Below are 15,570 nucleotides of genomic sequence, written 5' to 3'. Positions count from 1 at the left end.
TAACAAAAAAAAAAAATCCAACCAACTCCAAACCAATTTGCATTGCTAATATAGATTTTAGCAAAGAGAAATCAGACCGCTTACTGACAAACCTTCTTTAAGAGAAGAAATTATGGTCAGAGGAGGCTGCCAATAATTCAGGATTCCAATAAATCATTTACAATAAACTGTTCCTGGGAGACAGAGCTTAAGGAAGTTGTGGGTTGCCTGGATGTAGGACGTGTTAAAGAAAACAATGATGCTTTGATTTGGAAAGAGGTATCTGATTATCCCAGATGTAGCTGGAACCATTTCATGTCATTTTGACTGTTGTAAATGTTGCATGACAATCCAAGGCTCCTATGATGAGATAACTATCTCTAAAATAAGAAAATAGTGAGAAACTGTAACCTCAGCTGAGTGTTTGGGTAAGCAAGGCAGCAGCAGCTGATCTATTAGCTCTGCATGACTGAGTCCTGTGGCAGCAGTCCATGGTTTAAACAATTCCTGGTTTTGTGTCTCTTGGAGGGCGTTTTGCTGGTGATACACTTCACCAGAACTCGGCACTGGGCCGCCTGAGCAACCCGAACTGCTTTGAACTCTGCATGTTACTGTCAATGCCCTCTCCATCCCTCGGGGCTGTGATCAGTTTTCCTGAGAGGAAGGTGTGTTTGGATGTTCCCCAATTCGTAATTCATCCCCTTGAGCAGCTCCCTGAGCCCTGCTCGACACTACCTTGTGTTATCTGCTCACTCCTCTGCCCCCTCCCCAAAACACTAAATCATCTTTTTCCTCTCCAGATCACACTGATGTTTTCAAATGCAAGGGAGAAACACCTATTTGGGATTTTTTTTTTCCCCTGAGTCTTTTTTTTAGAGAAAGGAGTCAACCCATGAAGTTTCAGAATTCCATTTTTCAGTTTATAGTTAAAAAACTGTCATATGTCAGTCAATTATGTCATGTTCCAGATATTGTAGAGGTGTCCAAAATGTTGTGAGTAACACTTGTCGTGTATACAGGAATATTTCCACACATAATTATTTATGGGAAATGTTTGGAAGAAAAGGAATTTATTAATGAGAATCAGTTTTTCTGTTATGGCTTTCAATGAATTCAAGGCCTTTCTAAGGTTATTCCTGCCAGACTGACATGGAAGGTTTTGCTGGCTCATGGTTGGTGACAGCTACTGTTGCTCTGTTGATCTCTAATATCCTTGTCACTAAGGCTTGCCCTATTTTTGGGAGACATTTTCAGGAGCAGGATTTTAATCTGCTCAGCCCAGCACTAAACTCTGGTTTAACCACATGAATTTCTTACTGCTTCCTTGCTTCTCTTTACAGGACGTATTGGACCTTGATTACAGGATACTTGAGTAACTTTACAGATCTTCTAAGGATTGTAATTTCTTCTCTTCTAAATTTAAATCTGGTAGTGAGTTTGTTTAATTCAACTATGCTATTTTTGCTTTCTTATTCAAGGGATCTGAGCTCAATTCTCTCATGGTTAGCTAGTGGTAACTGCCCATATTTCACTACCTCTTGAAATAACTTTGCATATTTAGTGGAAAATAAGGTTAATTCATCGGAGCCGTGATAATCTCAAGTATGAGTGAAGAAAATTTGCAACCATGAGACCCTTTCTGCATCCAGTTACATGGGATGTGTTTGCTACCTGCTTAATAGTAGCTGTCAGGGAAGAAAGAGGGTTTGGATTCAGCTGGATCACAGCTTTCCTGATGTTACAGCTCCATGTGAATCAATTTCTATGGAATAGTTATTCTGAGAGGGATATAAATAACCTGATTGTTACAACACTGAATGAGTTTGTGTGTATGTAATTGGTTTTCAGAACTCTATAGAAGTGTAGATTTGACTCTAGATCTGGGAGGGGAATAATTCCGTATGAGTTTGGGTTTGAGACTTCTTGTGTGATCTGGCACTTGACTAGAATGATGATGAACTTAATTAAATACATTTAACCAGGATAAGTTGTCTAGTGGGGCACTTCAGGGTTTAGGATTAACTCTAATTTCATATATTTTTTTCACCAGAGGTTTGAGAGAAAGTGAATTGGTTGATGGCATTCACACGTAGCAGTAAATTAAGATTGTGTGTTAAGACAGATATTGCAGAAGGGAATTGGGCATTATGAAATGGCAAAAGACATAATGGCAATTGGAAAAATGATGGAGAAGGAGCCTGGATCTAGCAATTCTCTGAGAAATTGAAGCATGATAGACAGTGTGGTGGCCTGCAGTGTCATGGGCCATAAAGAAGTCTACCAAAATTTCAGGTCACCTACATCAAGATACTGAATCCCTGTAAGAGGATGCCATTTTTAATGATATCACTCCTGAATTGTCAGGGTTTATTTCTATTCATTAAGGGCTACCTGCAAGCAAAGGCTGAATACCAGGTGATCACTGTGTACTCTATGGACTGAGGGTAATTGCCACCATGTCCAAGTGTCCTCTCCAGCAGGAGTGGTTGGGAACTCTGGAACATCCAGGTGCCTCCCGAATGAGAAGGTGGAGAGAGTGTTTGCAGCAGGTGTTTAATCTGCTGTAGGAACACATTTATAAAATACCACAACTATCTGTATAAACAAACTGTTTCCAAAAATAAGAAAGACATTTGTCCTAAGTCTATTGTATGGAAAAAAAACACTTTCAGGAGAAGAACCAAGACATTTTTTGCATGGCTGAAGATAGTAAAATATAGAAGTGATATTCCTCTCACTGTGGTCTTTGGACCAGGCTCCCATCCTTACATTAATATTCTAACTTTTCTTCCTTACTTATATTTTATCCTGCATCTGTTACTTTTGACACCAACTGTGAGGATGCAGGAGCACATTTGTCCCTGCAGAGGATTTTGTGATTTGTTATATCTTTCTAGTATTTTCCTCTTTTCTGGCCTGATACTTAGTTATTTCTCATCCTGAAGCCATTCCAGACCTTTTGTTATACCTAAGCCCTTCCTTGAAGGATTTCTAGTTCTGCTAAAACCTTCCTGGGATGGGAAGACAAAACTAGATGTAGGTACACATGATGTTTGCACAGCAGATGCTCTCCAAGTACACGGCGATTCACTCAAAATAGAGGCAAGCAGATCATAGGTCAGCTGCATTCTAGGTCCTATTAATTCTGATTATGTATTTTAACTCTAATTTTAAAGTATTAATTTTTGCAGAAATAGAAAATATGGCAAAAATGCATGCAGTGGGGCTGACATAACAATGCTATGAGAACTTCCATATTTCTTGTAGACTGCACAGACCCATCATTTGGGAAACCCTAGACAGAGAAAAGTCCCTCACAGGCATTGAACCTGTATAATTAGCTCAGCAAAAAGGGAACTCAGCACTGAACAGAAACCAAACATGGAAAAATTGAGCTGAGGTGAACGAGCTCGTCACGTGGACTTGGTTTTCCCCACAACTCTTCCTCATCATCCTAAACACATCTTTCCAACTCCACCAGTTAACCTAATAAAAAAGATGTTAGCCCTCCCTACCAGCTTTGCAACTCTGCCAGTGTTTTCAAACCCAATCCTTTGCATACTCTGTCCTGCTTTCTGGATGAATGGTTGTGCTGCTTCCTGAAGGAGGAGTATGAAATTTCGTTGCTTTACAGCAGACATCGAAGCATGAAGTCAGACACGGTTCCAAGGGTTGGAGCAGTTAATATGATAGAGAAACTGTGTGATTCTGTCATGAATAACCAACTTGGTTGGCAGGTCAAACCAGCAGAGGAGATAACGGCGTAGCGCGTTCGCGGGCCGATCGCAGCAAGTGTGTAACTGAATTCTTCGTGCTGAATTCAGAGCAGAGTTTTACTCTGGGCCTGGGGAGTGGCAATGAGTAGATGCAACAAGTATAGCAGAGCTAGAGATACAATCATGTGACTTATCAAAGAAAAAAATCATAGGAAGAATTAAAGATAAAACAGCTCTAGCCATTAAATTGAGTGGTAGGTAAGGAGATTGCTCCTTTGGCTCAGAAATTCATTAGCTGCAGGTTGCTGAAAGCTAGGAGGATGTACTAGGGATCCCAGTATCACTTGTTCACTAGATTCTGGTATCACTAGAATCACTTTGTTCTTCTCCAGGTATCCTTCACAGTCCCTGCACCTGTGCTTCACTCTTACCTTTTTTTCTAACCATGTTTCACATCAGTATTTGTTAACTTCAGTGTCCCTTTCTCCTATAATTATGTGTACTGTCTCCTATGTATTTCTTTATCCATCCTCTTTCCTTTCCTCTCACTGCAATGACAGTTCACGTCACTTTACTTTCTTCTATCACATTTTAAGCTCTTTTGATATATTCCAATGTATCTCTTTCCCCTATATGGCTATTCTGGTTCCTGGTTTCCAAAGCAGTCTATGGGCCATCCACAATATTTTCTACATCCATGATATTTTCTATAAGATATCTTTTTTTTTTTTTAGAGTCCACCATGAAATTTGAATGGAAAGGCAAATATCAGTTGGTTTTAAAGACAGGTGCTAAAAGGTGAGATCGGTTAATGTTTCAAAAAATGTGAGAACCACTGAATGATATAATAAATAATGTGGGTCAGGGATGGTCAGCTACTCCATAGCCAAAATGTAACATGTTGTGGCCCTGTTCCTTGCTGCTTGTGTTACTGTAATAATAGATGATTAATAATAAGCTGTTCCCATGAATTACCTATTGATAGCTCTAGGGCTGTATGCATATGTGTACCCTATTAATCCTCTCTGGGGAACATCCTGTAGGGGGAACGTGGGGGACACACGGTGTAGGTCTTCTGGGAGCCTCGTAATTTGCTTTACGTTCCTTTTCTCTCTGGGTGAGTCATGCTCATCTCCCTGTGACTTGAGAGTTCATCTTGGGATCTCATGCCATCTTTCTGTCTTTATGAGAAGGTGTGGATGATGATCCACCCTAATGGTTTCTGTTGCTGGCTGTGGCAGCATGTTTTATGACGGGTGTGGTACATTCCCATTTTCTCTGTTGTGCATGTACAGCCCCACCCGTGGCCACTCCCACCCTCCCACTGGGAATCGCCCACAGTAAGCTCTGTAATTACCTTTATTTGATCTGAGGAATGGATTTGGGAATCTTATTTGCACAGTCGTAAGCTGAGTATGTTAGAAAAAAAAAAACAACAAACCAACCAAAAAAAAAAACCAACCCCAAAAACCCTTTGAATGGCTGATTCACCCAGCAGGGATGTGTTAAGTGCAGAAACAGCAGAGACACCAAGAACCAAGCTCAGAGGCTGTTTAACTGAAGGGGTTTTTTAGTTTTTCTTTGGAAATGTCAGGCTACAATTCATGTAGACAGGGAGAATTTCACCTGTTAGCACCTGTTTTGAGTTCTTAATGTTAGCAGGCAGAGCTGCCCTAAGTTACAGTTTTCATTTGAACACATTCTGTCGGTTTTAAGTGGAATTAAACTGAATCAGTGGAAACTACATTTTGTTTTCCATATTTACTCTGGGCTATACAGTGCAGTTTGCACAGCCTCTCAATGAAGAAAAGACATTGTATGCAGTCAGTAGTGCAGCACTAGTTCAAGCATTTATTTTCTGGGGAAACCTTTGAAAAGGAAGAAGAAAAAAGAAAAAACCAACACGAAAACCCCAAGACTAAAGCTCCTACTCTGACTTCATAAGATCAAAGGTCTTTCAGCATCCACCTAACAACTAGTAGCTAATCCAGCTGGCTCACAGAAGCACAGCTGATGTGGAGTGATGTATTCTGCTGACACCTATTCCTAGGCATGCATGAGAAATGGTGCATATAAAGTAGGAAAGATGGAGGAACAGGTCATGGAGAATGATATTTATTCCTCACCTTCCAGTTCTAGCAATAACCTTTCTGTCCACAAAACTACAGTGTTGTTTCTCTGTCTGCAGTGGTCAATGCTGGCTCATGTTTAAAGATATACTGGGGAAACTGGGCTGATAGTTTGCTTAGGTGACCAGGAAGAGCTTTTGACAAGATGCTTCAGCACAATGTTTTAAGGGAACCAAATATCCACTGAAATCCTGAGTATACACGTAAGGAGTCTTTGCATGGATGAATATTTGGTTAAAAGAGCAAATGAAAGGTAAAAGCGAGTGAGGAGGTCACCAGGGTGATCTTTAGGGGTCTGAGACTTTGTGGTGCTTGATGTGCTCACAAAAAAATAAAAATGGAAAAAGGGGTGAAAAGCAGCATGACAAAATGATGTTGATCTAAATAGTTATGATGAAGATTAGGTGGGAGGAAAGACAAAAGCAAAAAGACATGGTGAGATTCAGTCATGGGGCATTTAACCTTACAGGCAAACCTAAGGAGAAGCACAAAAACATCGTTTACCAAAAAAGGGCTGCAAGTGTGATCCAAGGTCTGGACCAGCTTCCATATGAGGAATGAGTAAGTGGGCTTTGGCCTGGAAAAAGGGTGATTGGTGATGGTGAAAGAATGGAGGAGATGCATTAAACCACAGGTGGCATGGAGAGGGTGAGCAGGCACTGAAGGCCGTCTCCTTCTGACCCAACAGCTTCCTGGTAGGGAGGAGATTCCAAACCAACAAAGTGAGGTGGTTCCTTATACAGGGTGTGGCTGAGCTGTGCAAGCCCCCACCACAGGGTGCTGCAGAGGTAAAAATTGCTATGGATTCAAGGACAAGGTCATGGAAAGGAAAATCCATTGCAGGTTATTAACCAGATGGACACCAGCTCTAAGAGGTCTGTGACTTGCAAACTATGTTTGCTTTTCCTAAGCTTTTTCTTTGAGAGTTTAGTCTTGTCCATAGCTGGAAATAGGATACTGGGCTAGATGGGCCTTTGCTTTCACCCAGGATGGATGTTTTTCAGTACCATGTCACTGCATTACACACCAACACATAAACCCAGAGAATATTTCATGTTTAAGTGCCATGGACTCTCTGCAGTGTGAAAGGTGACACATTTCTAGAAGGATACAGTTATCTGCCTGCAGAAGCAAAATACTGGTTAGGGAAAATATAGAGACAGAAAAAAAATTGGAGGTGAAGAAATAAAAACGCAAATGCCCAATTATCCCAACACTCTTGTCTCCCTGCCCCCAAAATTACAAAGTCATTCCCATCCCAGCATCAAGTTGAGAACTTGGTTTTGTACTTTAAAGCATTGTCTTTGGAATTCCAGGAAAAACACGAGACAGACAGACTGAAGAATAAATGAGGGACAGTTTGCAGAATAAAGAACCTTATGGGAAAATATGGCCTGACATTGTTTTGCAAAACGAGTAACATACAAATATGGTAATCCTTTAGGGAGGAATAACTGCTGGGAAGAAGATGAGATACAACTGACTTGAAATTAGGAAGACTAAAAGAAGGGAGTGGGAGGAAGGAAAAGCAAATCTAATATGGTGAACAAAACTAGAGGTCGTGCATGAAGGCATTAAACTCCCCAGGAAGGATTTTGTTCACTGTTTGTAGGGACTGGAAAACTTTGTGTTTGCTGTTAATGTCAGTACAAAGGAAATTCCCAGGGTAGGGGACAAGATCTGAAAATGAGGGAAAATATGAAATAGGCACAGCTAAAACCATCTGTATTTACAGTTATGAGATGCAAGACCAGCATAAGCATCTCTAAAAACTGTGAGTGTGGCCATATTGTTCCTTCACCCAACTAACCCTCCCTCCCTTCACTGCCAAGCGTCCAAGGCTTGTTCTTCCCCTTTTCCCTACCCACTTCCCAAGAACTCATGCCTCTGCTACACCCACCCGGTTTCCCAATGCCTAATTTATTCCTCGAGCCTATTTTTGTCTCATAAACACTGTGTCCTTAATGTTAACAGCAAAGGTATCAAGAATACCTATTTGAGTTTCAATTTAATTTCATTTAATTCTTCATCTACTTTAGCTCTTTTGGGAAAATTCTCTGAGCCTTGTGAAAACTGTTTCTTCTAAAAAAACAGCAAAGCAAAGCTGAGTTTCTTGCCCCAGTTCTCTTAATTGTTGGTTGTTTAAAAACACATTGTTCAAGCCAGTGTGATTTAAATATTTGATGCAAAATTTTCCCAAAACAGTGGGAATTGTATGTCTAAGATAAATTTTTCAGCCAGATTGATCTGTCTTGTGAAACCTGAGGGGCTTTTATAATAATTTTAATTTTTGCTCAGCAAAACCACTGAAAAGAAAGTGCCCAAATTTGTGATGTGCAGACCCCTGAACCTCTTCAGGGTTGCAGTCTCAGAAGTATTCTATCAACAGGGTAGCTAAGAAATGGAAACCATGATATAAGTATTTTCCATGCTTAAATATCTTGACTTTTTTAAGAATATCTGAAGGAATAGAAAACCTCCTTCAAGAGCTCTGTATGTATTCAAAATAGCATATTTGCTTTCCACTGTTTCCTAACAAATTCCAAGTTTAATGTTTTTGTGTGTCTGCCCCTCTACTGAGTGGTAGCATGTCCACTATATTGATAATTGAAATGACAAATATGCTTTAAATTTTTTCTGTCCCAAATTACGGTTAATTAAAATATCTTATGGCAAAGTATGAAAAGAAATTTAAAACTAGATTAAATAAACCACAAAAACTAGAAAATACGAAGTTCCCACTTGATAAGGAGGAATTCAGTTCTATTACACAGCGAGCAGCTCTCACTTACAGAAAGGCCCTGATGACTTTAGAAAACAGAGATTTCTTTCACCACAAAACATGGGGTAATAACACCCTTGAAATAAAGGACAGGAATTTCACAGAAAGAAGCAAACATCCCAAAACTGTGTGTGCAAAAACAGTTTTGCAATAAACAGCCAGAATAAACAGTCCCTGTTTCGTTGAGGAACCATCATTTAAGCAAGAGTACTGAATAATGTACAAGTCCTTGATGCTGTTACAAAATCCTTAATAGAGATGAAAATTAGAAGCAAGAAAAAGGCTAAAATTAATTAGGAATCATATAAGTCCTGCATTTCCCCCCTGTACTCCTGTTGCTTTCGATACACATATATCATCGTGCAGTTTATGAAGCCTAAGAGATTCTTCCTGGAAGACTCATTCCCTCTCAAACAGGGATTTTGTCTGTTCCCTCCTTAGTGTGAAAAATTAATTCCTTTATTGAAATGGAATTTTAGATTTTTGGGAGCAGCTGGCTATAAAGAAGTTGAAACTATGCTTATTTCTTCTTTAAAATATTAAATTTCAGTGATACATAAAACATAATTAACTGATCTAAGGGGATTACCACATTAAAGGCCAAGATGTAAAACTAAACCTATTACAAAAGCCATTCTGTTTTCTTATACATAAAAAATAATGCAAATTAAATTTTTTATAGGTGTTTGTTTCCAACACATAAAGCACAGCTGATAAAGAATATTCATTAAGGGACTAGGAATACAGTTTTATATTATTGCTGACTAGGTCCTCTGACTAGTAATTTCAGGAGGAAAAAAAGAGAATTGATATTTTAATATATATTTAGATTTTGTAAACCCTCACAAATCTGTATCGAGGTTGATAATGGTAACAGCTCAACAATTTGCCTCCTTTTACAGACCTCTGTGGGTAATACAATTTTTCGCTTGTTTTAGTTTTCTTAGATTGACTAAACAAGTATGGGACTAAATTTATAATATTATAGTATTCTTGGGAATCTAGAGTGTGATGCAAAACCAGAACACAGTATTGTGGATTTAGTAGGAGAAAAAACATGTTAACAAAGGGAAAGTAGAATCCTGAACAAAGAGCATGTGACTTGAAGACTTTGTAGGTGTTTATTCATGAATTAATGTCTTCAAATTAAAGAACCTGGTTTTATTTTATACTTTTTGCATTCACATATTTATGCCCTCTGCTTTAATATTTTTCCTATTGAATCCAGAATTTTATATGTGCGTGTATATATATATTTTAATATGTATATATGGCAGCTGTCAGTTTTGAAGTGTGAAACACGTTTTATAGCCAAGGAGATTAGCTTGGGATGAGTTTTATCTGAGTCTATGTTAAAAGAACTCCTATATGAGAAGTTTTTGTCAGCTTTGGCTATTCTTTGCTAGTGAAAAAGCATAAATTGCTCCTGGAAGCAAACTCCTATTTTGCCTTTTTTGGTCAAGTCTTTTTTTTTTTATGACAGAGGCTTCTCATGGGTTCTCTTATTTAGTTTTCTGTATAGTCTTTCTTTCTTTCTCTCTTTCCAAATTAAATATTCACTGTTATCACTTTTCTTATTGTGATCCTTGACATATCTTACTTTTTTTTTTTTTTTTTGAGAAACTCAGTGCTTCTGGAGTGGGGAGAATTGCAATTTTTGTTTTATCAAGGATGCATAGGTTTGCACTGGCAATCATGACTCTTTCAGGTTTCTTATAGAACCATGGGCAGGTGTCGTAGATCCATCATATGCTTATTTTTCAGAATTCCGTGATGATAAAATTTGATTATCCACATTGTTAAATTCAAGGAGTGAATACTTACTGTCAGTTCCAGTATTTACAGTTCCCACATCTTTGTGCTCTATTGAAATTCACTTTGTTGTTCTTTCTCAATTTTTTTTAGCTTAACAGTGTCTTTATATGCGGGAAAATATCCTCTTCCTCTATACTTGCTCTTTTGTTACTTTTGTGGAATAACTTTTTAGAAAAGGATGTTTCTTTGGAGACTTTCAACAAGGAGGAACATCATCGGTTTAAGCCAAATTTTGCAGCCCCTTTTCAGTCCTGTTGAGCCTTTCTGCACACTGATGCATGGATCTGACTTCTTTCCCCGTTGAAAACAGTTTCCTGTAGTATATTTATAGAGTCAGAGAGGAAAAAGGAGCAGATGTGACTGAATTATGCTGGGTTTTGGCTGTTAAGTTTATCTGCTGAACGCTACTGCTGGTCAATGCATGTCAGACTGAGCTGTAGGACACACACACCTGTGAGGATGGGCAGAAATCTAGGAAGCCTTTACTAGATTTCTAGTGAGGCTTAACCATTAAATGAAAATTCTATGAGGCAGAGAGTTTTTCCATATGAGTACAAGTATTTTATGCTGTGTACTGAACTGATACATACCCAGAGACAGTGAATTTCCACAGATTTAAATAAGTGGTATTATTGCTCAACACCTCAGAAGACTGTGTGCAGACTATCCCAAAAAAATTTACTTTGCATTAATGGCTAATCTTGAAGATGTTGGTCCTAGTATGTAATTTTTCAGTGCTTTGAAAGGTTCTTATTGAAGTTGTTGGACAATAGTTTTTTTTGCATGTTACCAAAACAGAATTCAGGGTCACAAAGCTGACCCCAAATCCATACGGCAGGTCAGGTGCTCTCTAGACACTCTGCATTTCAAAGAAAAAAAGAACCCATCCCACATCTATTCCTGGGTGGAAAAGTAGGGCAAACATTAATTACTGACCTTAAAGCACAATGGAAAACTAACGGGGCAATGCCAAGTCAGAGGATGAGAAATTCTGGAATATTAATGATGTTTGCCTCTGATCTCATACCTGGAAGAATACCTGTGTTCTCACCTCCCAGGAGGACAGGGCTGACGTCTCCAGGTTCAGTGGCCCCAATTAATTTCATTCTAGCGAATTTAGAGAATCAGCTGAAATTACTGCAGAGCTGCAGGTCTTGGTCTGAGAATTCGCTGAGTCCAAGTGCATATACAAGGCTGAAAGGAGGTAAATAGAGTCCCTGTCTTGAAACTAGAAAGTATGAGGGAATTACAGGTGGCAGATTTGACTTTAACTCCTGGAAAAGCACAAAATTTAAAAAACCCCACCAAACTAAGGGGGGAAAAAAAGGCAAAAGTAGAAGCCATTATGTTAAGAAAGGAATTGTGCTGCCAGTGTGGTTTCCCTGGATACTGGCCTTGAAAGGAGAGAAGGTGCACAGGTAATACAGCTGGACATTAGTGAGGCTTCTATGCTTTTGCTCGTGATGTTTTCTCATAAGGAAGCTAAGGAAATTTATTTGAGGTAAAACTCTAGCAGAGAGGAGGTAAAGCTGGGTGGAACAGAGCATGAGGAGTAGTTAGTGACTGACTGCTGTTGGAATGAAAGGGTATTTAGAGTGGATTTCTTAAAGAGCCTGATACTACTTGGTATTTTCACTAATGACTTGGGTGATAGACTGGAGAGGAGCACTAATCAAATTTGGAGACAGCTGAAGATGGGAGGCTTTAACTATGTATGTAGAGGGCAGGATTAATATTCAAAAGGAGTCAGGAAAAACGATCTGAAGACAGTAAAATGCAGTTCAATAATAACTGAGTTCAGCATCTAGGCAGCAATAACAAACCCTGCAGATAGAGAATGAGGAGAAGTGACGAGGTAAAAAATTCTGCATAGAAAGACCTTGAGGTTTTAATGGGCTGCAGACTGAGCCTAAATCAGCCACATCACGGCATAATGAAACAGGCAGACAGGCTGGCAGGTATGAGGTGCTGACAGAAATATATTCTGTGAGACCTGTGAAGTTAAATCCTCTTGGTAAAGGTTTGTGATTTTGGCCACTGCATTTTGAACCACTGCACTCCAGTTTAGAGTCCATAGGAGAGGAGGAAGAATGGTCAGAGCCTAGAAATTCTGGCTTATGAGGAAAAATTTACAGAATTAAGATTGTTTAATCTGAAAGAGAATTTATACTGCAGGACATTCCAGCTTCCCCCCCCCCCCCCCCCCCCCCCCCCCCCCCCCCTTGCTTGCTCTTCTTTGCTGCAGCTTGGGAGGACAATGCCTGGCTGTTTAATTATTCCAGCTGGGAAAATAGTAAATTATTTCCTTCTATGAATTACTTACATTCCTGGGAGAACAGGTTCCTGTCTAATATTTCTGGCATCCTACCATTTGCCCACAGAGGGGAATGTTGCAGGGACCTGTCCTGGCAGGTCTGTTGAACCAGCAGTTAAGAGTTTGCAGGGCAGGGATACCTACCCATTCCAGGAGTAAAGTAAGGGCTAGGTGTGGAAGTTGTAAGCTGACACTAGATGAGCTCCTTTGAGAGGCTCTAACAAACTGGTGAGGCAGCAGTACAGAGGGAAACAAATTGGGTTAAAATGACAGCATGTTTAGCTTCATTACATGACTCTGATGGAACCTCACCCTCTATGCTTCATTCATTTCTGAGCACTTCACCAACAGAAAGATAATAATGCTCTGGATTGCAGTAGCCCTGTCTCATCCAAATGTCTTAAAATGATTTTACATTTATTTACTAAGCCTCAAAAGGCACTGTTGAGATTTGTAAAAGCTGCACAGGAATCACTTTACTAACCACATGTTTAAGAGCTCCCTTCAGTACTCAGTAACATTTAACAGGGCATGAAGAATGCAGGTTTCATTTGAAAATGTAGGAAATTTAGATAAAAGACATATTATGATCTTATGTGTTACTATTTTGTTTATATATTGTAAAAAAAGTAGCTTTGTTGTTCTGTGGACAACTCTAAGTTCCTGCATCCTGAAGAAAATAAAGAGTAATATATTCTGTCACAGTTGTTTGGATGGGGCTTGGAGCAACCTGGTGTAGTGGAAGATGTCCCTGCCCACGGTAGGAGATTGGAATAAAATGGTCTTGAAGGTCCCTTTCACCCCAAATCATTCTATAATTCCATGTAGGCTCTTTTAATTGCTATTTGAAGAAAGAATACAGGATGTTTGTCTATGGGGTGAGGAGACAGTTGGGGAAGTAGCAGAGAAGCTGGATGTGATTATGAGGGCATGACTTGGATTTATGTTTGCAATGTGGCGAAAGAGTTAATTATTGCCCTAATCTTATTAAAAGTGGCACAGTGTCTTCGATAAATAGAATTGGCCAAGACTTTGCTTTTAGTTTCTAATGTAAGCAGCATCCTGTTGTTAGCACTACATTAAGGCATTGATTCCACAGTGACTCAGAAGGGAGAGCAGTACCTCACAGCTCCATGGAATGGTTTGGGTTGGAAGGGATTTTAAAGATCACCTAGTTCCAAACCCCTAGTCCCAAAAATCTTCCACTAGAGCAGGTTGTTCATTCTGTAGTGATTTATTCAGGTTACTGCAGCCTCTCTGAGCCTTGCAGAGCTCTGAGAACTCCCACCCTGCTTTCAAATACTAACAAAATGTGGAATTGCCTTTGGAATATGTGGCACTGGCCATACTCACTGATGTAGGAGAGGAGGATTTTGTTTGTACCTCTCTCTTAATCTGCATTATCTCCATAATTAATCTCTTTGTCTTTTGAGCTAATGATTTTTGAGGTGCAGGAGAGCAGAGAGGTGTGTTTGACCCAAATTGTAAAGCTCAGGCTGTCTGAAGAACAATAGAGGGCACGGCCACCAGCTGGGAAGTCATCAACATTTCCTGTGCTATGGCTTATGGACACTGACCTACCAACTCCTGCTTCACCCGTGCCACATCCAAAACAACACTGTTCCTTACTGTCCAACAGGATTAGTCAGCAAGAGCCACCTCCAAAGCTCCTGCAGGAGCAAGGCTGGAATATTTTGCATCTGTAGTCGTTTGGTTTATAAGCAGGACAGAGCAGTACATGTAAAAATTCTTCATTATACATTTCAGTGCTTTAAGTTGCTATTTTTTAAAGTTGTTTTTTTTTTAAACTTTTATTTTGTTTGGATTTATTTGCAACTTTATGCCTTTTAAAGTTTATTGCATGCACTAATGCAGAACTTCTGCCTTCAAACCAAGCTGTGGTCACTTTGGGCTGTAACCAAAGGATCATTTTGGTTCTGACATTAATCCATTACTGACACTTTTTGCAGGGCTTGGAAATTTCTGTTTCAGATTTTTTGGAGGCCAGATCACTGTCTCCCTGTCCTTGGTCATATAACAGCTTATGAAACTAGGATATAGGAGTGATTTCATGATTGAACGTAGTTCTGTGTGACAGCACTTCTTGCGTTAAGTTTCTGGAGTTTTGTGGCCAAAAATATTAGAATATTGTTGTTGTGGTTAATGTTTAGTTTTCAGAAATCCTAAACTATTACATTTTCTTTTAATTTCTGTTTTTACAACATAGATGCTAAAAAAGGTGCACTTTCTGATTTTTTTTTTTTTTTAATGTGTCTTTCTCATTATCCTCTTAAGAAACTGCATCTGAACTACAAACAATTCTTCCAAAAAAAAAAAATGCCTGTTACAAGAGATGGATCAGAAGAATTTTGCTCCATGTAGAAGGAGCTTCCCTCTCCCTACACTTTCCTCTTTCAGGTCAGTGTTTTGCAGTAATAACAAGTGTCTTCATGTGTTCCTGGCAGGTTCTTATGTTACACCTACCACAGTGGTTTATGGATATTTCCATTTACTCCCCAAAGTACTCGACTGATTCCTGTCTCAGTAACTGGCACGTGGCTCCAGTAATATCCAGGAACACAGTGATTTTATACCAGTATCTGTGTTCATATACGAGCCACTACTTTCTCACGCTATAACATTTGAGGCAACTTTAGGTGCTCAGATTACCAGGATATAGTCCCTTATTTAATTTACATTAATCCTACTTCTACCCATGTCCATCTCCCTTCACCATGATGTAGGATAAACAGTCTATTTTAGTTGTATATTTTCTGGCTGCATATATCACCTGGCTGACAGCAAACTACACAGTCCTTTACTCCTTCAAAAATA

This window comes from Pipra filicauda, unplaced genomic scaffold, assembly GCF_003945595.2.
Source record: "Pipra filicauda isolate LSUMZ 115617 unplaced genomic scaffold, ASM394559v2 scaffold71_size5581439_pilon, whole genome shotgun sequence".
Taxonomy (NCBI): Eukaryota; Metazoa; Chordata; class Aves; order Passeriformes; family Pipridae; genus Pipra; species Pipra filicauda.
This window is presented reverse-complemented; position numbering follows the sequence as displayed.